Genomic DNA, 25,231 nt, shown 5'->3' with positions numbered 1-25,231 from the left:
CTTGTTCCTCATAGCGGCTAGTCTGATGCTTCTGAGTAGCTCACAAAGAGGACACGGAGGCAATAGCTGCCCCTAACTGTTTCCCCCACCCCCAGCCACTGTTGTTCAGTGGCATACAGTGACTGTATGCCACTGGGGTTCTATTTGGCTGTCGTATCATTGCTAGACCTCCTCCCTGTGAATTTGTCATCTTTCTTTTTAAGGCCAAACCACACACTATCATCACCATGTCTTTTGGCAGTGAATTCCATAACTTAAGCTTTTCCTATTGTCTGGCTTGAATCAATTGCCATCAGTATCTTTGGATGATCCAAATCTGTATTTTGCTTAAACTCTCCCTTTCAAATTGGGACAGGATCTACACTGGATGCCTTTTTGTGTACGCCATCTTTATCATGCAAGGAACTGCCATACAGCAATGCATTGTGCGAGAACTGGGAAGAGTTGAGATGGTCATCTGTGTGCCACTGATTCCATTTGTAATGCAATATGGCACCTCAGGGTAATCATATGAGACTAAAATCCCACATCCTTACTGGGACTTCTGCTTCCAGATTCTTTTGGGATTAAGATTGGCTCCTTTACACAAGCAGACATGTGCTTTTGAATCAAGGACTTCCTTTCTTGGCAAATTCTATATGTTTCATTATACAGCCACTAGATGGCACTGCCTATATGATAGATTAATGTTCCTTATTGGGTTATCTACGATTTTTTTCAAAGCAGGATAAATGTCAAAAAGCACGAGAAATGCCCTGGAGGTTGACATCATCATGTAAAGGACCTGCAAACTTCCTTGAGTGACCAATCACATTTGTGCAATAAAAGCCTTGTGTAGAAGTGATCACAATTGTGGTATACATAAATTGGTTCCTTTTCCTTTAACACACACACACGTTCACCTGCATTCACTAAAGTGGTAAACCCTAAAAAATGAGAAAGCACATCACCTATATTTCCACACAGATACTGAACAATGAAAATTCTGGTTCTTTTGGGGCTTCCATCTGATTGATCCAGTATGTTACAGTCACATGCTTGGTCTCTTAGGTAAACAGGTATTCAGCTTCATTGCCAGATGCAAGTTACCTCCTGCTCCAATCAGTTCAAAATAGATCTTGCACGAATTGCATGATCACTTGACCTCTACTTACGTTGCATAATTGTATTAGTAAAATCTTTAGGGAGAGCACCATATAGATCTAGAGATACACTTTGCACAGAGTTGCAGCATCAGAAGCCCTAGAGTTAGGTATTACCATTTTAGGCAGTTAATTCTCACATAGGCATTGAGAAACAGCGTGGCAGCACCTGGAAATGGTTGTGACTCTCAAATGACCCTAAGAATACATAGTTGCTATTGGATGTTTCCAGCCAGTGAAGATTGGTGGGAAAATCTCATTCTTCAAATTTGGGATGATGATAAGACAAAACCCACACTTTTTGAAATTGTGGAGCTTCGCCCCACACCGGAGTGGAAGCATACCCTAATGCAGGCAACTGATACTTGTTGAGAAGAGTGTTTGGAAGTTTGCAAACATCTGTTTCAACAAAACAGCAGCAAAACAGTTTGGCTTTGGGAAATATTGCTGAACATGACTCTCTTCTCAACAGGTATCAACTGAAATGTTTATTGAGATGTGCCTTGCCATGAAACATGTGTTACTGTGGTGTACCATTCACTCTGGAGATATATGGGTATGTACTTGTTTGGTAATGGTAATATTGCTCACCATTTCTTTTTCAGATTATGGATGGATTTGGCATAGTTGCTTGTGATGAGATATATGTGCCAATAATATTTCCAATATGGCAGGGTTTCATAAATTGAAAGCATTTCAACGCCATGGTTCTACACGACATGATCAACAATACCAGATGGTTAATTATTGTTGACACTGATTGGGGCAGTAAAAATAATGATGCTTATGTGTTTAGAAATTCTGTACTCTGTGATGCTCTGGGTGCCAGTGCATTTGTTCCTGGTAAGCTGCCATTTACTGTGGTTGACATGCAGATTCCTCCCCTTCTAGTTGCTGACCCCTATATGTAGGCGGCTGATGAAACCTTGCAGGTGAACCCTTCATCAGCTCCAGGTACATTTCAACTACTGCTTACCCAGAATTAGAAACGTGGCAGAGCATGATTTTGGCTGCCTGAAAATACATTACTGCCAGGTTGCCCAAAGAGAATGTTGCATCCATCATTAGCACATGTGTGATTTTGCATAATGTACATGAATCCAAAGGTCATGCGATCATGACACATTGAGAGAATGTCATATGGGGAAAAATGATACCGAATACTCAGTACAAGGTAACAATGTATGCAACATAATCACTGGTTGTGGACTGGTTGGGCTGGCTGTTAGGTGCAAGTGCAAATGTCTGTACATTCACTCAGTTCATCTGCAGATCTCTGCATTAGATTTTGCTCCATCCTCTTTCAGTTTATACTGCACTGCTGCTCCATTTATGCTATTAGCATTTTTAAAAAAACCTTTTCCTCTAAGTTGTGTTCATTACCTGGAAAATTTGCCATCAAATAATAGATTGAACTCATCTCCCTGCTGAGCAACACAGCTGCGCACATACATTTGAAGGACAACAGGTGGCACTAAAATGAACTATGTGGTTGCTGGGATACTCACTGGTTCTGGTGTCTCCTGGTCCACATGCTGCACAAAATGTCACCAGGCCTAGTGGCAGGACGAGGAGGTAGAAATGCATTTTCAATTCCTCTGGGAATGTGATATGGTGGAAAATGCAGAATTCATGACTCTCCACCATCCAATAAAAATGTAATAAATAAATTAAATACCCACATTTTCAGGGGGGTTGCATGAACCCATTGCCTTTGAGTACCCTAGAACTGCAATGCAAGTGTAGACAAAGTTCAAGTCCTTTAGGTCAATTTTTTTTGAGGCAATGGAAACCTACCGAGGTCACCCTCCTGTTATTGCTTAGTCTCCTTTCTTCGAATTACCGTACAAACTATGGGAGTATGGAGGTCAGCCAAGCTGGCAAGAGAAATGTTCTGGAGTAAATGGTGAAAAATCTGTACTATAATGCTATTCTAAGGCCTACAGTCTACTGATTTTTCTCCATAATTTAGGCCATTACTTCATTTCCCAGGTATAGCTACCCTGGAAGTTTGTTGTGGAAACTGCTTGCTGTTTAATACAGTGGAACATAGTATTGTGGGAAATGTCCCATGCACTCTCAAAACATACTCCATATTGTACAAATTGAGCTCACTCTTTTTGGAGGTGGGGGATGCCCTATCTACGATGTACATTGCAGTTCAGTTATAAATTGTGCATTTACACAACTGCCCTTTTAGCCAGGCTCCAGAATTTTAGAAGTCTTTAACCTTTCGTTTTTTAAACTTGCAGTAAGTGATGACTTTGAAGGTCCCACAATGCCATGGATACCATGGATAGTACATTATGGGTATTTTTCCATTCACATGCCATGCAGTAACCATTGCATGGGACATGAAGCAACACAAGGCTGTGAATAGGAAGGCATCTTGCCTGTGCTAATGATAGAAATGTCGTGCATGTGAGCACAGTTCTTTGTGAGCACTGGTCTGGATTCACTGATCAGTACATCAGTATATAACACAATACTCGTGATGTGCCCACTAAGAAAATAAAGACTGGGCAATCCAAGGGGCTAAGTGGCAGCTGAGGAACCTTTAATTGTGGGGTTTTTGGAGAGGAGTCACATGAATGTTGTTTGTCCATGCACGAGGATCATCAGAAATGGGGGTGGGGGTGGAATCATGTTTCCCTACCGTTGCTTTGCCTCCTGCTTCTGACTTATAATAGGGATGAACAGCTTCCTCTTTCTTCACACTGGGAAGAAAGAAGAAGCAAGCAACGACCACGTGGCCCATTCAGTGAGCATTTTTATGGCGCAACCTCTCCTGCAAATGGCAGAAAATAGCACCAATCAGTGTTACAGCCAGAAGAATCAGATTTTCTGGGCTGTATTTTGGAGCAGGGAAAATGACAGAAGGAGAGGGAGATGCACAGGAGGATTTCAGCGTTATCAAAATGTCCCCACGAAGATCCGTGAGTTGCCAGTCACGAGTGTGCCATAAAATGCTCGCTTGATGATGCCCATAGTCATAAACACTTTGAAGGGCTGCATTGCAGAGCACAAATAAGCATATGAGAAGCATCTCATCACTGTAAAGTTAACCTATGCTGGTATGTAAACATATGCATAACATACTTCAAGTAGACTTCAGTGTGAATAATACTGCGGTGGTGCAAGAATGCAACATAGGAATGTACAGTGCTCTTATTGTTCAGTGAGGTTGTATGCTGACTGGGGAACGCTGGGAGTTGTACAACATTTTTCTGCCTAAACGTGCATAGGATTGCACTCTACATTGCTAAAATACATTGACTTATTTGTGACAGTTTTGGTTAGCTATAAGTACAGTAAAAACAGCAAGGAGTAACTACTTCAATATGGAATAAGGTGCCGTAAGCTACAGTTGATGTCAGATGCATGAAGTGCCCCTCCTGGGTTCCACATCTATGTACATACAGACTTTTAAACAGTGACACAGAAGGGAAGTCATATGTTACCAAATGCATTTGTGGAAGGGAAGTGTATTGCACTGAAAGTTATGTCATAATAAAATTGGTACATTAAAAGGTGACACAAGAATCTATCCTGGTTTTGCTGCAATGGCCTAACACTGCCAACCCTCAGAAATATGTACAGTGGATTCACAGAACGTTAGTGTGTTGTTGTCACCTCAGACATGTCATTGTAGAGTACCTCCTTCAATTTCAGAGCAAGTGGAAGAGAGACTTTCAACTTCCTCTGTGGGCTGAGGCTGCGCTCAGCTGTCTATTGCAACCCCGACAGAGACTTTTCTCTATAATAGTGGGACTCAGACTGTTTCCAGTAACTGCATTTCTGGTCTTAAGGGACTCTGTCAACAAATCAGTTAGGTAGCCACCACAACACAGTCCCTGATACTGCTTCTGCATCCTTCTCCCTCACTCCTCTGACTATTAACAACTTCCTAATTGCTTCCTACAGGTCAGTTAAGGAGAGGGTCATACCATTGAATGGATGTGTGTTGCACCCGAAGCCTAAGAGCACATTCTCGAAGGAAGACAGGGATAGGGCCATGGGCATATACGGCATTTTGGAAATGTGTCTCAGGCAACACCACTAATTGGTGTGTGGGGTTTTTTTTTTTAAAAAAAATATATGTTGGGAGCAGCTTCCCTGTCTGGACTCTGAATGTTCTTGTCCACCCCTATCTCCCGCAGCCATTTTTTTTGGCAGGGGACCTTTGTCTCCACCTCTGTTCAAGTCAGCAGAGCACTATCACTCCACTGATTTGTGCAGAGGTGGGTGGTGGGTAGGAGAGGGACCTCTGCTGAAAAATGGCTGAAAGGGAGAAAGTCCACGCACCATCCAGGTTCCTGTTGCCCCAAGGGTCCTTGGTGGGGTGAGGTTCCTCCATCTCAAGCCATTTTGCAGCAGGGAACCCTTTTCTCCACTGCTATTCAAGTCAATGGAATGACATTGCTCCATTAACTTAAACAGAGGTACGGAAAACTGTTCTAATGAGATGAAAAGGGCAGCAGTGGTGAGTACAAAGGCCTTGCAGGTACAGTTGGGAGTCCTGGCAAGTGCTAATGCACCTGCAGCCACTATGTTGCCATCCCTTGAAGTAACGCATTCTGATCCAAATGAGAAATTTTTAGTAAATTCAAGGCAGCTTATTTCTTTTGGGTAAGTATTGCCCACCTCTGAGCTGTTTCATGAACAAAGTGGGATGTCATGATGTGCTTGGAAAAGGGGGGAATACTGAGACTGTGAGCCATTCTACACAAGACATTTATTGTGCACTTGTGATTCCTCACTCACAGTAGTTTGCAAGTGGATTAGACCACATCCTCCTCCTCCTCCAGGGCAGCTCCTGTTCTTTGCAACCATTGCAGTGCTCCCCCTGCCCCCATGAAGAAAGTCTAGTATTTCTGTGAATGTCAGGATGAAGCCCTGGTGTATTTGCACAATTTTGATACACCACAGTGCCACCTAGTGGTTATGTAATGGAACATATACAAAGGCAGAGAAAGAAAAACCCGAGGGGGGGGGGGAAGATGTGTAAAGGAGCTGAACTTAATTCCACAAAGAATATGGAAGCAGAAGCCTCAGTAAAATGGTGGATTAAAAGCTTCATGTAGAAAAACCCACCAATACTGTCAGGATGATGGGCCAGGGAGTGCCTCGTGTGCTGCGCAAGTGAACCAGGCATTGCAGTAAAGATATTGATCCAGACAGTGGGAGATCAGGATTTATTGCTATGAAAAATGCCAGAGTAGAAAACAAAGCCAAGCTGTCTTGTGATGTTTATCATTTCCATCCTATACCTGAAGTAGAGGAATGTCAACATATCAAAACCCAATTTTTCTGTGAAGTCTTTGGAATGACCTTCTCATTTCAAAGTAATAACCTACTTTAAGGGCATTTCTACATGAGGCTTTTACATTATCAAATACGTAATCAACCTCCAGGGCCTCTCCTGTGCCTTTATAGTGGTGTTTGCTTTGCAGTGAATTTCCAGAATCCTCTATATCGCATCTATACTGCAGCACCATCTAGTGGCTGAATAATGAAACATATAGAACTTACCTGGAAAAACACCCCCCCTCTGGAAAAAAAAAAGACATGTAAAGAAGGCGATGTTAATCACATAATGAATCCAGAAGCAGAAGCCCTGTTAAGGCTGTAGGATTTTAGTCTTGTGTAGTGAAGCCCTATGCCTAAGTCATATTTAAAATGTGAGCCCATCAGGACAGGGACCTGTCCTCCTTTGTATGGCACTATGCATATGTATAGTGCTATATAAATATAAATACATAAATTAAGTTAGGCCAGAAATTCAGCTTTGCCTAACTTTACAGTGACCACACCCAAGAGTACAAAGAGCCAGGAGAGGCAGAGAAAATGTGTTTTGTTTTGTTTTTAAAATCTGCCTCTGCTCTGATATTGCCAAATGAGAAAGGGATTCTATTGCACCACTGACATCCCCATCATATGATGGGTGCTATATTAGTTTCATGGCTTTAAACCACAGGATGCTTTTCTTGTCACCCCTCCCCATATACAGGCATGTGGTATCTGAAATGTTCTGTTCCTACAAAAGCTCCAGGCACTGAGCGTCTGCACTCCCTTGTGAACACACCCAAAGTAACAACCTGCCATTTTTATACTTTTTTTTTAAAAAAAGGGCAGTTTTTTAGGCCATGGTTTTTCCTTTCCCTTTAAAACTGCTACTTAAGGTATAGTCCAGGGTGAAGCGGAGTGGCAAGTGAATATAATTAGAGGTTCGAAGATCTGATTATACACTTGCCTGCAACATGTAAGCAATATTATGTTACCAAATAATGGGAGAGAAGGTAACACTTCAACCTGGCAATTATTTTGTTATGATACACCGGAGCCACAGTGGAACCAAGTGGAGCACTTGAAGCCAAGGACAGGGTATCATAAAAATGTCTGGGTCACAGAGATTTTCATCTGAGCAATTCAGATTGCTAAGCGATATTGCCTGGATATTCTAGGATGAAGAGCATGTTAAAAAATACTTTGAATGAATACATGTAATAGGGCACGATTAGTAGTGCTGGGATACCACATTAAGGACCAATCCATGCATTTATGCACATTACTAATACTTTGAAATAAATAACTCAAAAACTGAACTACCTTTGAGATGCCTTTAGACGATATGAACAACTGAAGTTTTAATTGTGACGTGACAAACATACAAGTCTGTGGTTCTTCATCCTGAGTTCAGCTATGGGAACTGGTGACTTGGCCTTGGTTTCTGAGAGTCTGGAGCCAAACAGAAATGAGACAGTGGAGGCTGGTGGCTGCAATGTCAATGGCGCAATGAATCTGCTCTGGGTTATAGAGCTTTATCACACCAGTGTTATACTGTGCAATCACTGTGAATTGCATGCAAAGGACTCAGAAGTTTTCCACCTTATAATCTGCTTTGATTGTGAAGTACTCCCATGCATCCTGCCTTAATTGTGCAATAAAGCAAAAAGATTCACCGTATTTAACCCCTACTTTTTGAGCATATTTTCCGAGCCACTGCTGGGGCACAGAAGCAGGATTTTAAAGTAATGCTTACATCTGCTTAAGCTTTAATGATAAAGACACCAAAATTGGCACAGTAATAGATATTGGGGAGTGCTTTAAGCATACCAAATTTGAATTGAATTGGGTCATCCGTTGATTTTTAATCATTTTTTTTACATTTCCCCCCTTAAACTCAATTCCTGGTATGCAAAGGATGGCTGTCGCCTGGTAGCAAAAACAACAACAACCGAGAAAGCTTAACGCTACGGGGATAATCCGAAGGAAGCAGGTACATGGGATGAAGCTCTTAGAACTCTAAAGGAGCTACCTTGGATAGCCGCTTTGCACTTTGTATTGCTCCTTTAGTTCTGACATTGGAGCCACCAGACTCAACTGGATTGAGATTCCGCAAAATGTCCCCTTTGAAACATATGAATCTGCATTTGTGTTTTATAACTCTTTCCATCCACTATATAGCAGATAGTTGGGATCAAGAAAAGAGCAGGTAATCACTGGTAGTTTGAGGGGGTAAGAGAAGCCTGGTGAAAAAGGGCCGGAATGATGAGATGTATATGACCAAAGGCATGGGAAATACATTTAAAAACCTTTCAGGATAGGACTTAAGAATGATCTAAAATGAGCTCTTTTAGCATGCAGAGAGTATGACTGTTTCAGCTAAGTCTTCTTTTTTTAAAAAAAAACTTTTTTTGAACTACTACATAAAATACAAACCAACATAACAATTTAACATACCATACAAAAAGAAAAAAAAAGAATTCCAATACATAACAGATTACTTGAATATATAATTGTTAACATATAATATTTTATCCATAAAATAATCCAACATAATTCAACATAATCCAACAAGTGCTCCCCCTTCCCTTCGGGATCATTCCTGTTTCCAAAATCTTAACACCTCTTCTGCTGGTGGTTTCCCACTTCCCTTAGAAAACACAAATATTAGGAACTGTTTTTGCTATACCTCTTCTCACTTTAATGTTACATGTCAATTTATCATTAATAGCAATATCCCACAGCTAAGTCTTCTAAGAAATATGTTCAGTTAGTTTTGAGGAAGGATCTTCCACTCAAAATACATTGGGTCACACTGAACAGCGATGGTTTTTGTGCACCTTTGGGGCTCTTGGGCTGTGGATTCCTGCACTAGTGCCGCCCACGTCTTACTGTTCTAACCAGCTTGGCCACCCCATTCCCTCCCCACCACCCCAACAGGACATGGCAGCCCATAGGTGAGAATAAGCATGACAATGAGCTGAATTCTTCACAGCCATCTTGTCCCTTGTTGTGGTGGTTGGCTTGGCACAGAAAATTCTAGATCCTCTCCCTTGGGCTCCATTGTGCAGGGCATTAGCATGCACACCGTGCAGAAGGCGAGTCTGGGCAGCTCCATGGCATCATTTATTTATTGTGAGGAAAATGAAAAGGGTAATGTAAATGTCGTGTGTGTGTGTGTGTGTGTGTGTGTGTGTGTGTGTGTGTGTGTGTGTGTGAAATCATGAAAAGACCAATGGGTGCAATAATAATCAAGAGAATAAAGACAGCTGCCTCATAACAGATCCAAAATGAATTCTGTTTCCAGTGGCTAGTATTTTGAGCCTAAACATGCCAAAATGTACCCCTGCCTGATGCACCGCATAGTTGGAGAGAGAGAGAGAGAGAGATGTACCTCCACCTGGGTCTGGATTGCCCCGGGTTGTGTGTGAGAGGTTTCATTCTTCCTCCTTACCCCCACCCCCTGTTTCTCCCCCACCCCCTCTGCCACACTGAGTTTGTCTGGACGTCAAATCTGCACTTTGTGACCATGTTCAAGCAGACAGCTAGACAAGCAGGCGAGCCTTTCTCTCTGAGAATGTGGCCGAACGCCATCTGCTGCTTTAGCATGACTCCCCCATGCCTTTCCAGCTCTCTCTCTCTCGCGCGCTCTCCCACACACGCACGGCCCCGGCTTTTTTAGACATGTTTACCAACTGTCAATTAACAGGCCTTCCATACACTGGAAAGGGAATGTAAGCCACCCTGTGACAAGGAAGGTGCCAAGGCTGGTAGGTGCTCCATTGCCAACACGTGAAACTTGAGCCTTATAAGGTCTCTGACCTCAAAAGAATCTCAGCCTCTTGGTGCTTTTGATGAAACACCCCCCCCCCCCAATGCTTAATGAAAAGCGGCATTGTGATCATTTTACGCAGCAAGGAGATTGCGATGATCTCATTGGGCTGGGTGAAAGGGACTGTCGTTACTCAGGGCCATTGGAGTGATCTCATTTGTGAGCTGGGCTCTAGGCAAAGGGAGCCCATCTGCGGAACTTTTTTTTGCCATGAACAAAATGGGATGTTGCAACATGCCCAGCGCTGGATATCAGGGGAAGCTGATGGCTCCGATGTCAGAGGGGTGGTGAATCTGCTCCGGGTCTCAGTCAGAACCAGTCTGAACCCTAAAAGAGCTATCCAAGGTGTGAAGGAACTATCCAAGGTAGTTCATTTGGGGTTCTGACACAGAGCAGGTTTACTGCCCCACAGACATTGGAGCCACCAGCCTCCACTGCTGGATATGCACTACTGTCTTCTCCCTCATTGGTGGGCAGTTTCTTCAGAGCCAATTCTTTTGGAAATAGGAAACCTGGGATGCTGTTACTCTTGGTGAAAGGTGGAGGTGGAGGGATGGCTCAGATCATTTCAGCAGAGTCAGTCCAAGGCATTTTGCTGTCTGAGACAAAGGACAGTATGGGGTTTTCCCTGGCCCCCACCCCCACCCCAAATCCCTATCCAATCAGAAGCTGATTGGACAGGAAGTTGGATCTTACTTCAACACTGGCAATGACAAGACAACATCCTCCACTGCACTAGAGGGCAGCAGACTAGTTTAGGGCATGTGGTGCACACAACTCTATCACCTCCAACACCTCACTCCCTCTCCTTGTCCCTTCACCATCTGCCACCTGAGGCAGCTGCCTCACTCTGCCAGAGGTTAGGGGCGGCCCTGCCTCTCCCCTATTAGAATTCTATATTCCAGCATGGACCAGGGAGAATGGTGGACTTCAATAATCCTCTCTCTGCCACAGACCCTCTGGATTATCATTGATTGGTTTTAACGTTCTGCTTCCTCCACCTTCTTGATCTGGATCAGGTCTCCATGCACCAGCTATTTGCAAAGACTGGAATATTCCCACTGGTGCTAACCCACTAGAAATAGAGCTCAACCCCACTGTTCAGGGTAATGCACACAACTGACAATTTGGAAGCTACTGTATGCAAGCACGAACACCCAGTTTTTCGGGGGGGGGGGTGCATTTGAAATTAGGAACCAATTCAGAGAGTCAGTCAGTAAGCATTGTATTTTCAGATGTTAACTAAATCAACATAAGCCAAGGGTGAGCACCTTGTGGTCCTCCAGATCTTTTGGACTACATCTCCCATCAGGCCTAGCCAACATAGCCACTGATGAGGGAAGCTGCAGACTGAAACATATGGAGGGCCACAACTTGCCCACACCTAACATAAACAAATGAACAAGCCCCCCCCCCTCCTCAGGGAGACATAGTAAGCCTATTGTGGATTCCAACACTCCCCTCTGCAATTAATTTTTGTTTTACAACTAGGAAATCTGTATCTCCCACATGGCCATGGCTTCACATTTGTGCAAATTTGCACTTGAAAATATTTACAAATCCCTCCCCCTCAAATGTGCATTTTCAGGCATTGCTTTTTTAAAATTTTTACTTATTTATCTACAACTAAATTTGTGTAAAACTCTGGAAGGTAAATGAACTGGTCCACAAGTCTGCAGAATCTGTGTGACTCAGGAAAAGCTGGTCTGATGCAGAAGCTGTGGGTTGGATTCATAGACATCTGAATTCATTTGATTCTGTTGTGGATTTCTTTGGCATCCCTCAACCAGTTGGTGCATCTCAGGATTCTACCAAAACCCGAAGTTTACCCACCCCTAACTTCCAGCCAAGGCTTTTAATGGCAGTATCATTCTGCATTGTTCACAATTTTACAGGGGGGTGGTGGTTTCAGATCTCGTCTTCCATTTGTAACTCTCCTGTGTCTTCCCACGGGTTCTTCCATCTTTTTTTCTTACCAAAGAAAATCCAGTAAGGAGGGGGAAAATGGAACAGGTTCTCAATGTCTTTTGGCTGGTAGCACATTATGAAGCCTCCATCTGGAGGCATTGTTCATCATCAAATTGCTGTTCTCCTGTGGTTTGTGTTCTTCTATCTCTTTTTTAGGCAGTAGAAAATCTGACTCACTTTAGTGCTGCTCGTCCATCTTTTTAAAGAAGCATGATTCTGATAAATGCAGTGATGTACTGGGCAGTGAGCCTATCACCATGTATCTAGTTTGGCACACCTTTGCAATTACCTTTCCTATTGGTGCCATTTTATCAGCACGTTTATTTATTTTTTAAAGAATATTGGAAAGCATTTTGAACATTTGAAATATTTATAGAAATGAAACGGTGCTTTTACACCCGTTTAAACATTGATGAACACAAATAGAAATGCCTTTCAGGTTGGTGACACTTTAGCAGTGTGTTCAATTCCCCCTCAGTCTTGTAATTAGCATTAACACACTTGTCCATTTCTGCTTGCCCCAAAGGAGGGAAAAATACAGGTGCATGCATTTCCCTCTAAGGAGCAGCAAACACCAGCAAGGAGGGGAATTAACTGAGATCACTGCAGTAGCGTTGCAAAGCAGAGGCAAGAGGGCGCAATTTGTGGGGCTGGAGTAGGAGGTGGCACCAGGTGCTTTGCCCTTTTCCCTGCTTACCACTTTCCCTTAGCAGCTATCTCCAGGCGACCATTTTCTCCCTATCTGGTTCTTGATGTATGTTTGCCAAGATGAAGATGAGAAGTAGGAAAATGGTGCTGTCTGTAGAATTCCCCCCCCCCCGTCAAAGTGATTACTTCACCCTGTTTCATGTTAAGCCAGTCCCGAACCAGGTAATCCTTATAAATTACACCTATCCCTCATATGGACCTGCAGTGTGCCATAACTGAAAAACAAGTAACTTAATGGTGGAAAAAATGACCCTATGAATCCACTCTGTGCTTCATTAACATAACCTGAATGTATAAATAAAGCAGCAGCCAGCATACGCTTAGAGGTGCAGCCACCTACTTCAGTCATGAATTCTTACGGACAGTCCAAATGACATCATCCTTCACTTGTAATCCTCCCATGTTTTCCTACCACTTCCAGGTTTGTGTTTTGTTTTTTCTTACCAAAGAAAATCTGTTAGGGAGGGAAAGACTGAATCACTGCCCGATGCCTTTTGATTGGTAGTGCTAGAAGCTGACTGGAAGCACCCAAAGTTTTAACTTCCCAGTTTGGCTTCTGTTGTAATGAGAGCTGATTATCCATGATGATTGGAAATGATGTTTGATGGCTGATCTTCTGGTAGAAGTTTCACATAGACAAGTTAAAGAGAAACTACAACCAACATGGAAAAAAATGTAACACGTGAACTCATCCAAAGATCATTTGGCAACAATATTATATGATTACTTCAATTTGATAATAGAGTTTGTCTGCACCATCAACATATTCTTTGCATGGATCATGTTCTAGAATACAACATAGGGAGCTCACTGTTCCACAACTCATCCTGGATAGTACTTCTGATCAGAGGCCTCATTTACACGTGCTTTTTTGGGGGGTAGGTGGGTGTTTCCTCTGACTTTCCATCTGTTCTATTACACAACCACTAGGTGTCACTTTGGTATAGCAGAGTTGCGCAAATACAGTAGGGTTTCATGCTGGCATTCATGGAAATACCAGACTTGTTAGGAAAAGAAAACCACTAAAATGGTTGCAAAGCAAAGGAGAAACCCTGGAGGATGACAGTGTCATGTAAAGCACCCATAAACTACCATGACTGTAGAATTACAAGTGCACAATAAATCCCTCATGTAGAAAGGCTCTTAGTCAAAACAGAGAAATAAGAAAAAACAGAGAAAACGTAGACACATGGATATTTTGCAAGGTGAAGGAAGGAGAGAGTGAAGACAACCCCACCACACAGATATTTTTGACACAGGCTGGTTTGGGGAGCAGACAGACTCCAGGGCAGCCTTCCTCATGCTGGCACTCTCGAGATGTGTTATGCTGCAACTCCCATCATCCCCATCCAGCATAGTCATTCTGGCTGATAATGATGAGAGGTGTACTCAAACACATATGGTGTTACACTACAACTCCCATGAGAGGTGTAGTCAAACTATGTAGAAGGTTTCCCTAGGGGATTAATGTATTATAGACCAGTACTAGGTCGACAATCCAATGCAGAGTTAAATACACCTACATTCATTGATCTAAATTAGCTTAAGTATGCCTAACCCTGTTGGACTGTGGCTTAGGGCCCTCATGCTATCTGCTTCCCTGGTCCACAGGTAGCAAATTCAATGGCTAGTGCTTTTTGAGAGACAGCCTATCAAAACTCCCACCTGTTCCTTGACCATTATCATTTTTTCTTTTTCTAGGCGGAGTCAAACAAACTAGGCTTGTCCAAGATGGAATGTCCAAAATGGGACCTTGTGAAGATCTGCCATCTGGCCAGATGTCGGGGTTGGTGTCAGGGGTTGGTACCTGCTGAGAGCCCACAGACATTACCCCCCCTCCCGCCCCGGATTTGTTCCTCCTTTTCACTATGGCTTATTCACCTGCCCCTTGCTCTGGCCCAGACAATGGGAGTAGTGAGGAGGAGGAGCAGGAGAGGCCACGGCCTCTCTGGCTGTCAAGCAGGCAAGCCAGAGCAGTGATGAGAAAGAGAAGGGGGAGCAAGCTATAGCAATGTCAGTGGGAAAGTAGACTGATTAAGGGAGGGATGGGGACTGAGGGTGTCTTGTCCAAGAGCCCTCAAAAACCTGGAGCCAGCACTGCCAGATATGTTCTTTTATAGTTCAATATAACAAAAATTGATGGACAGAGCTTCTTTTCTTTTTCTTTTCTTTTTAACTGAGCGCCTGTCAAAAATTGCCACTTGCCATGATTTGCTACCTTGATTCCTGAGATCCTGTTGCAAGGCAAGAAAAGAACGTAAATAAATAGACGATGACATGTGGCAAATCCTGTAGCCAGAATGACATGAATTAAGTAAACAAGCATAATTCTCTTAGGGTGCAATCCTAAGCAGGCTTGGACAGAAAAAAATGTTCTACAGCTGGGAGTTGCATAGGATTGCACCCTTAACCAACAAAATTAAGAGGCTGAAGCTTCTGTTTGTACAATTGGTTTTTCTTTGTTCCAGAACTGGGTTTCTTTGTAAGGAAAGGTTCTATTGACTAAGGAAACTTTTAAAAATCCAGCTGGAGTTAAGCAAAGTCCTTGCTCAGCAGAGTCCAAATGTGTTTGTGTGCCAAAACATACGTTACCGCAGGAATCCGAGATCTAGGTCAGAGATTCAGTCTTCAAAACATATTTCTAATGCGAGAGCCCATCAACCAAAGCATGAAGAAGTCAGGAATAATGGGGTGAACATTGCAGGAACATCCCCATTTTCATTCCAACTGTTTTGCATTCCGCAGATAAGATGGATGTTTAGATTCCTCCTGTGATGACCAGCCATTGCCCCAGAAAGCCCAAACTGTTCCTTTTAAACTCTAGAAGATTTTAACAACCCCCTTCAAAAGGACTGGCAGCAGGGTGGGGGTGGATCGGGGAGGGGGATGAATTTGAGCCAGCCTGAAGAAACAAACCAGAATGTTAGCCACGGAAACTGTTAGGCCAAGAAACAATTTGAGTGAAAAGCTTTTGTGGGCATGCCAACAGCACATTCAGCCCCTAATTGTTTTTATTATTTTTCCATAGTTGACAGCCTTTTTCACACATTTATAAAAAAAAGAGCGCTCTCTCCCCTCCTTTCCCCCTTTTTTTAGTCTAAAGAGGGGGGGAACCCCATAATTAGTAGTAATGGTTCTAAAGATCTATTCTGGGACAGAAGGCTTTTTGTACAAGCAACTTTGCATAGGCGTGCATATATTTGGCACATGTTTTCACTGCTCTAAATTATAGTCTGTGTCCTCAGAGTTGGCACATGATTTGGGAAGAAGGGATGCATGTAAACAGAGGATTGCCTTGGCTGGGACGTTGCAGGTCAGCCAGGACGGTTAGGGTGCTTTCAAAGGTTGTCTGGTGAGCATTCACGCTTAATTGTTTTTAAAAGCACTTCAGAGAGACATACATGGGGTAGTGTGTGTGTGCTGTTTGCTCTAAATCTAAGTTGCATCTGCACAAAACCTGATATGGGTGAATGCTTAAAGCAGTTTAAATGTGCCAGTTATTCTGGTTTGGGATTCATAATATCTGAGGTTACAGTCTTGGCTACAGCAACAGGTGTGTGGTAGGTGCAGAGGAAGCCTCTGAAAAGCCTCTGCAGAGTGGCTTTTCATGTGGCTGCAGAGCCCATGTGCCTCTACTGCCACACGATTAAGGCATGCCATCACCAATGATCAAACTGCAGTTTGGAGAGAAGTGCCAGCATCTAGATCCTTGCATGCATAGTGACAGAAACACGCAACGGGCTAACTATGAGCTGGCTCCAGGGTTTTGAGAGTCCTTGGGCAAGACCCTCTCATTGGGCCCCCACTTGCTTGCTTGATGGACAGTGAGATGGCGAAGTAGGAGATAGTCCAATCGGCTGCTCTTTCTTTTCACCCCCACCTTTGTCTGGGCCCAAGCAAGAGGAAGGTCAATAAAGCAGACTATGACTGTGACCTGAAGCAAGTCCAGTGCGCTGGGGTGTGGGCCTTCTGCAGGTGCCTGACCATGCCTCCCCTTGAAGCTGGCTCTGGCCAGTATACACATACTTTTCACATTACCACCACTCTTCCACAGCTGCCTTTGGGGATTTCAAGCTCCCTGTGAGCCAGTTGCACTTATACAAGACCGACCAGAAACAAGGCTGGACCCTAAAGTATAAAATGGCTACCTTACTGGCACCTGAAGCATCTATTTATTATAATGCTGGCTTTGGGACAGGTTACCTAGGGTGACCAACTGTCAGGATTTCCCTGGATTTGTCCTGGTTTTTGTTCTTTCCATGGTGTCAGGGGGGATTTTCTATAATTTTCAATAATGTCCTGGAATGACACACCTTCCCCTTTAAGGCTGCCATTAGCATGGCAGGAGTGAATGACATGCTTTCTTGAGGCACATCATTCCCACACCCTGAGCTCCAATTGAGGTCTTAAAGGGGAAAGTGGGTCATTCGTGGACATTATAGAAAAGGCCCCAATTGGAGTGGATGGTGGTGGTACGGAATGAAATCCTTTCCCCTCCTCCACTCCAATCGGGTTCTTTAAGGTGGCGGGGGAATAACATACTTTCTGCAGGACTCAGAAAGCTGCTTCCCCACACACACACTAGGTGTCCTCTTTTTTGGTTTCCCAAATATGGTCACCTTAAGGTTACCTGAAGGATGATCTCCTTCCATATGCTCCTGCCAGGATCATAAGATCGTCTTCAGAGGTCCTTCTCCCTGAACCCTTGCCAAAAGAAGTGAGGGAAGAGGGCCTTTTCTGCTGTGCCCACCCCCAGTGGAATTAGCTTCCCAGAGAGACGCACCTGGCACTTCCATTGTGCTCTTTTATTTTAGTTTTTTAGTACTGTATTGTACTGTATCTTGTACTGTATTTTAAATCCTTGCATTGCTGCTAGGTTCTATTTGGGTATACTGTAGTTTTAAACTTTTATATTGTATTTTATCATCTTATATTTTAAGAGCTTTGGCTGTTCGGCAGCACAGAAACAAACAAACAAACCAGACTCATACCAAAGACTGAATTTTTAAGATCCTGCTTCTTGCTTTACTTTTATCTCCCGGCTGCCCTATATTTTCTAGCCCTCATCCTTTAAATTACAAATTACCCTTTTGACTGTGACCCTGGAGTGGAACTCTGCCCTCTGAGATCCTTCGCTGGCTTTTGTTAGTGAATCATTCATTTCCCATTATTGACTCCACCCCACCTCCCTCCTTTGCCTGGACCTTGTTTCAGCGCTGCAACACCTTGGCTGTGCTGGAGACTTAGGGTGCTTCCAGATGCAGGGCTCCTAGTGTTACCAATCAGAAGGCCTTGTGCAGTGATTCCATTTTTTTTTCCTTAAGGGATTTCCTGCTATAAGAAAAAAGACAGAAGAAGTGGTGGGAAAATGCAGGAGGGATATGAATGGAAGAGTAAGATATCTGGATTCTGTGAATGAGGCAGGACAGTGCGCAATAAAAGCCTCTTCTGGATACACGGAGTCTGGATGCAGTGGAGTCAATGGCAAAGGCTTGAATGACTTCATCCTTTGATGGTGTCCCTTGTGAAAGTTTTCCCTTATCTTGTCTAGAACATAAATTATTTTATGTTATTTTGTGCCTGTGGGCAAGGCTTAGCTCTTAAGTTTAGATAAAAAGTTGAGTATGAGGGCCTTCTTTAAAACTAGAAAACGATAGAATTGTATTAAAAAATATGCATGATGTGGAGAAAATAGAAATGGGAAGTTTTCCTCCCTTTCTTGTGATACTAGAACCCAGGATCATCCCATGCTGAATAGGGGGTTTCAGGACATATAAAAGGAAGTATTTCTTCACGCGGCACATAAACTTTGGAATTTGCTACCACGAGATGTAGTGATGGCTGCCAACTTGAACAGCTTTAAATGGGGTTTAGATGTATTCACAGAGAATAAGGCTATCAAAGGCTACTAATCATGATGGTTATTTATTACCTCCAACCAGGTTTCAATGCTGACATTCCATACAGCATCTTGTTTTGGTTAAACTGGGTGGAGAGGGACAAGGAAGCGACAACTCAAAAGGGGCCTTCTGCCAGATTTTATGCTGTTTGCCTGGAAGTATTTTTGACTGGCAGCAGTAATGGAATTGGTCAATGGGCATCAAGTCGTGTAGGCATTGAATGTCCAAGGAGGAGAGTTTCCTCACAAAGGTGAGAGCTGGGCAAGAAAGGCTATTCCCCCCAACACACACTGTGTACCTGAGGAGACTACAGGATGGATATGACAGGATGGTTTGCATCGAGAAGGAGTGTGGTGTAGTGGCTAGAATGTTGGACTGGGACTTCAGACACTTGGGTTCTAGTACCTAGTCGACTTTGGTCACCCAGTCACTGACTCTTACAGCATCATCACACAAGAGGAAAATCGCATTTCCCTACTGTCACTTTGGCTCCTGCTGCTGTCTCACAATAGGGACAAGCAGCTTCCTCTTTCTTCACAGGGGGAAGAAAGAGGAAGTAAGTGCCACGACACAGGCTCTGAACACCAGACCTCACGTCTGCCACCACTTCTTATGGGGCGACACAGGCTCTGAACACCAGACCCAGCCGAGGCCACTCCCTGCTCAAGCCAAGCACCACCACTTGGTACGTCTGAGGCAAGGGATAAAGCCCACCTTCCTCCAAACTATGTGGAGAAAGGGGTTTAAAATGGAGAATGGATTTTAATATATATAATAATGCGCTGTGAGTTATATCTGCTTAGGTGAATGATTGTCAGAGTGGGTGCTGAATGTGTAAACTTAAGATGATAAACGCCAAACAGACACGTGGGATTTTTGTGGTAGTTTTAAAACAAACAATCAAAATTTATTTTTAAAAGTTAATAAGCTTTGTTTCAAATAACAACATTTAAAAACCTTTTTTAAACCTTCCATACAATCCTGTCACTCTCACATTCGCGCTTTCCTTTTTCTCACACAATCACTCTTGAACTTTCTTTATTCTCAGTATTGATTAATATACTTCCACTACGTGCACACCACACTCTAAAGACACCACTCACTACACTGACTCTCAAATTTCCCAGAACTTAAGTACCATAAATACAGAGAGCAGTAAAGACTCTAAGAGTACCTAACAAGTCTCCCTGGAAAGCTTTCCTGAAAAGAACAAGAACAAGAACAAGAACTCTCAGTCCCCTCAGTCATTCCCTTATATATCACTCCTCCCCCCTCCCAAGACATTCTAACTCCACCCACTCAGGCCAACATTCTACAAACCACAGACTTACAAACTGCAGACATACATTTGGAATTGACTTGTGGGGTGTAACGCCACAGTAAGCACCAGCCACGTGGCCCATTCGGTGGCGTTTTTATCATGCTGCTTCTCCTGCACACAGCAGGAAATAGTGCCAAGTTTCATTATGGCAAACAAGCAAACAAACAGGAGGTGAGCGACATCGTGAAAAGGAACAATGAAAAATTGTGAATGACCAGTAACGAGCATGCTTGCCTCATGAACCCCTCAGCCTAACCTATCTCACAGGGTTGTTGGATAAAACAGAGAGGAGAGGGGGGCTCGCTTTGGGCCTTTTGGAGGAAAAGGTGGGATATTAATGTAATGAACTAACAAACAACACAACAATGGAGTTTGCTGCTGCTGCAGCTATTACAGGGAAAGCTAAAACATCAGCTTCACTAGGGTGCAGACATCCTTCCTCAACCTGGTATTCTTCAGATGTATTGGACTGCAGTTCTCCTTGCCATTGGTCAAGCTGGCTGGGAATTATGGAAGTTGCAGTCCAACACCTCTGGAGGCTGCCAGGTTGGGGAGGTGGTGCAAATGTGGCAAGTTCTTCTAGAGCCCTCCATGCCTACAAATGGCCCTACTGATTAGAAATAACGTTGAAAATAGTCCCTTGTAAAGTTGAATGAAACATAATCATATTTCATTTAAAAAAAAAATTCAACCACTATCTGAACTTCTGTTCCAGACTCAGCCAACTGACAATATACATGCAAAACAACAATGTGGTCGCATTAAGGCTACTTAAGGAAAACAAATTAAACAATGCAGTACTTCCAGCTCACACTCAAAGCACATCTCTGCCATTCTCAGGCACCTAGGAGCCTTTTGGGTGAGGAGGCAAGTGCTTTGTGCAGAGATTTTGTAGTCTCTGGTCAGGGCAGCTGTCTCTGGCCTTTGCTTTCACACAACAAACAACTTGCGGAGAAAAATGCCGGTTTTGACAATAGATCAGCTGCTAGCAGCCAGGCAGTAGGGAGTGCGTGTTGAGGGTGCCTGTCTGTGGCAGAGGGAGGAGAAATCTATATTTGGAACACAAAATAAAATTGGATACATTTTCCTGTGGCATTATCTTGCCAGGGCAGACTTGTTGCGATTAAGACTGACAGTTGAGTACCAGGGTAAACAAGCACCTTATCTCTCTGGTGCCTGTGCCTGCTGATTTCAGCAACTATACACTCAGCCCGAGTGAGATACATCCATGCAAGCTGTAACCACGACCTCTTTTACTTAACCATGTTATACTATCAAAGTTCTATGTTAAGTGAAACTTGGGCTTCTGCCAAGATAATGCACTGAAAGGGAAGACTATAAAGCCAACGCTTGCACTGGGCCTCAAGGGGACAACTTTAAAAAGCTTCTTTATGCTTAAGCATAAAGATCTAGAGAGCCATTGTGGGGGGGGCATAAACATCTCTCTACCTTGCATTTTTCTTTTCTAAAACTTAGTTGACCCACAGAAAAAAATGAAGAGAACAAACTAATTTCCTTCTATGTAATCCTCCAGGGGTATCTCTGAATGCTCCCAGTACTTAGCAATTCTCTCTTCAGGATGTTTTACTCTAACTGTCCCACAAGCCCACCCATGGTATTTGAAGGGCTGAAATCAGTGGTTCAGATTGCACGTCACAACAACACACTGTGTATGTGTGTTTTAAAAAACAAGAGTTGTTGTGAATGAAGCAGGAATGAGTGAGCATGCTGGTTTTTACTGCATGATCTCTTTCATTGCAGCTGGGCGGAGCTGAACAACCCAGTGACACTCTGTCCCTGGCTTGTTTATTGTGGCATCTGAACCAAGAATTGTGGGTTGATGGGGGAGACACAACCCAGAGTTAGAACTGAAGAAGAAACCAAGGTTCTAATGCTGGTTATCCCCCCTCCCCCAACAACTCCACAATTACAAGTTTGGACATCACAATTTAAAAAATCCAGGGACAGAGCATTCCAGGATTGTTTAGGTCACGCTCACTCACTCCTGGTTTAAACAAACCCTGTGTAGCTGTGACATATGAATCTGTTCATAGAGTTTCTTCTTCTTCTTCTTCTTCTTCTTCTTCTTCTTCTTCTTCTTCTTCTTCTTCTTCTTCTTCTTCTTCTTCTTCTTCTTCTTCTCCATCATCATCTCCTTTTCCTCTTAAATTTGTGATTATTATGGGGTACACTTCCTGTTTTCTGCCTGTATTTTCAACTTCATTTCAACTTTTCTGTAGCACCATCCACCATCTGGAAAATGCTCCCTCGTGTGTTTCGGGAGTTGGAAATTGTAACACCCTTTAAATGCCTCCTGAAAATATGCCTTTTCAAACAGGCTTTCCCTGGGCTGTAACTGCTACTGGGTTTATTTTGGTTTTATATGGTATTTTTAACTTTTAAAGCTTTTTATTATGTTCTGACTTGCTGTGTTTTATAGCTTTAATTGTGAACTGCCCAGGGAGCCTTGACTATTAGGAAGTATAAAAATGTAATCAATCAATCATCATTGTTGTCTCGACTGATCTACTTTTTCGCCATGCAGAAGTGCTAGAAGTCTCTCTTGATTCAATAGCAAAGTTTATGGATATGTGGTTAAAGCTATCAGCCTTAATATAAATGCAAATAAATTAATTAGCAGGGTTATAATTTGTGCTCTTTTGCGTAAAGGTTTCACCTGCAAACCTACTAAGCATTTTTCCATGCTGAATAAAAGAAGAAAAAAGGTTCAGACTTCAAGAAGCTCCTGCCCTAGGCCCACTGAAACCTGGCACAAGGCCTTACCAGAATAGTTCACATGCAGGACTTCAAACACATCTACATGCTCATTCCATCAGTGTTTCAGGAGGGGAATAAGATCCTTCATTAAGGGTGTTTACAGACGTCCCCTTCCTGGCTCCTTGCTGAGGATCCCACAATATATATATTTTTAAAAATCAGCACCTACAAAGATTTTGATACTCTAAACATTGCAGTGCACCCACAATATAAAACATGCTTTGCAGGCAAGCTGCGAGGTTCAATCCCTGGCGTCTCCAAGCAGGGCTAGGAAAGAATTCTGCCTGAAAATCCAGGGTCAGTGTTGACAAATGGTCTCAACATTATCTCTCAACAAGTAGCCTGCGGCAGGATCCACCCTTCTCTCTTCCACACAGTAAGAGCATGCTTTGCTTTGCTTAACACCCTGCTTTGCTTAACAGATGAACCTATTTTGATCAGCCAAAGCTTTGGAAGAATAATAGTAAAATTAAAAGAGCCCTGCTGGATCAGACCAAGGGTCCATCTAGTCCAGCACTCTGTCCACACAGTGGCCAACAAGCTGTTGACCAGCAACAGCACCCTCCCGCCCATGTTCCCCAGCAACTGGTGTATATAGGCTTACTGCTCTGATACTGGATAATAAAAGAGATTAGGAGCCAATCAATTTGACACTGAAATCCTATCTATGTCTAGTCAGAAGTAAGCCCCATTGCATTCAGTGGAATTTACTCTTGGGTAAGTGTGTATAACTGAGGCCCAGTATTGGGCAAAAGGCGGGATACAAATAATAATAATAATAATAATAATAATAATAATAATAATAATAATAATAATAATAATAATAATAATAATATTGTAGCCTTACACAGAATGTTTCTTTGAAGCAGAAAATTAGGAAAACTTGTTACATACTTAGGTTAATGCTACCATCTGAATAAAATTATTCGAAGTTAATTTGTGTGTGTGTGTGTGTGTGTGTGTGTGTGTGTAAACTTGGGATACAGTTGCAACTTTGAGGGGTCAGATATATTCATTCAATGCTGCAGGTCCCTACAAGACACACAACACCCATTTGCAGTGAGGATGGAGGGAATTACAAATCCAGCATGGACTGTGCAGTCCTATTTAGGGGAAGGAGCAATATTGGCCTAGAAATCTTTGAGCCGTGTGCATGTTTTCCTGTTTAATACTAAGAATGCAACAAGCATCCGTATGAACTTGCATTTAGTCTGGATCATGCACGAAAAGCTCAATTTAATTATCATTTCTTGCTTTAGTGGAGACCACTTAAGCCAAAGGGGCATATAGAACTAGGGCTATGTTAATGTTTACTGTTGTTTTCAAACCTCAGATGTGAGGTTGCATGGCATCTAAATGGAACAAAAAAGGGGGGAAAAAACCTAAAGACAGAAGTTTTCTGACAACTTTTTTTCTAAAGACACTTCTAGCAAGGTGTATGCTTATCCTTCTGCTTGCTATCTGAATAATAGAGAATTATAATATCACCTGAATGACAGTTTTCTTCTGTTATTTGGGCAACTTATAAGAATGTTTGGGTTGTGCTTATGCTGCCTCATTACAGGGCATGTGGGGTGCTTTGAGCTACCACTCAGATGTCAGTACTAGGAACCTCCAGCTCCATTCCAATCCTATCGTTCTAAGAATTGCTTTGTTTTTAAAACTGCTCTGTACTTAAAATGTAGTGCGAAGTAGTTTAATAGGAAATCTACATGTCAATCTTAAATTGTGATGACTGCATATATAAAAAATCTATCTGTGGACTGGGGGCACTGTTTTACAGTGGTTCCACTCCTACCTACAGAGCATATTCCAGAGAATAGCACTGGGCGACTTTGTTGCTTCCCCTGGCAGTCTTCCTGTGGGATGCCTCAAGGTACCATCTTGTCTCCATTTATGACTGTCTGAAGACACTGGCCATTAGGGGATTTGGGGCAATGACAGCCAGATCTATTTCTTCATTACATCTGAATCAGGAGACGCTGGGCAGTGCTTGAACACAGTGGTGGACTGGATGAGGAACAATGAGTTGAAGCTAAAACCTTATAAGGTGGTGGCGCTGTGGTAAATGGTTTTGGGGTTTGGGAGTTAGAGGGATTATCAGCTCTGGATAAGGTTATACTCCCCCTGAAGGAACAAATTCACACTTTGGGGATGCTCCTGGATTCATTGCTGTCATTGGACATTCAAGTGATCTCCATGGGCAGGGGAGCCTACTACCAGCTTAGGTTGATACGCCAGATGCACGTGTTCCAGGGCAGGCATAGTCTGACAACTGTGATCCTAAAATTGAATT

Source organism: Elgaria multicarinata, chromosome 8, assembly GCF_023053635.1.
Source record: "Elgaria multicarinata webbii isolate HBS135686 ecotype San Diego chromosome 8, rElgMul1.1.pri, whole genome shotgun sequence".
Lineage (NCBI taxonomy): Eukaryota > Metazoa > Chordata > Lepidosauria > Squamata > Anguidae > Elgaria > Elgaria multicarinata.
Note: the sequence above shows the minus strand (reverse complement) of the source record.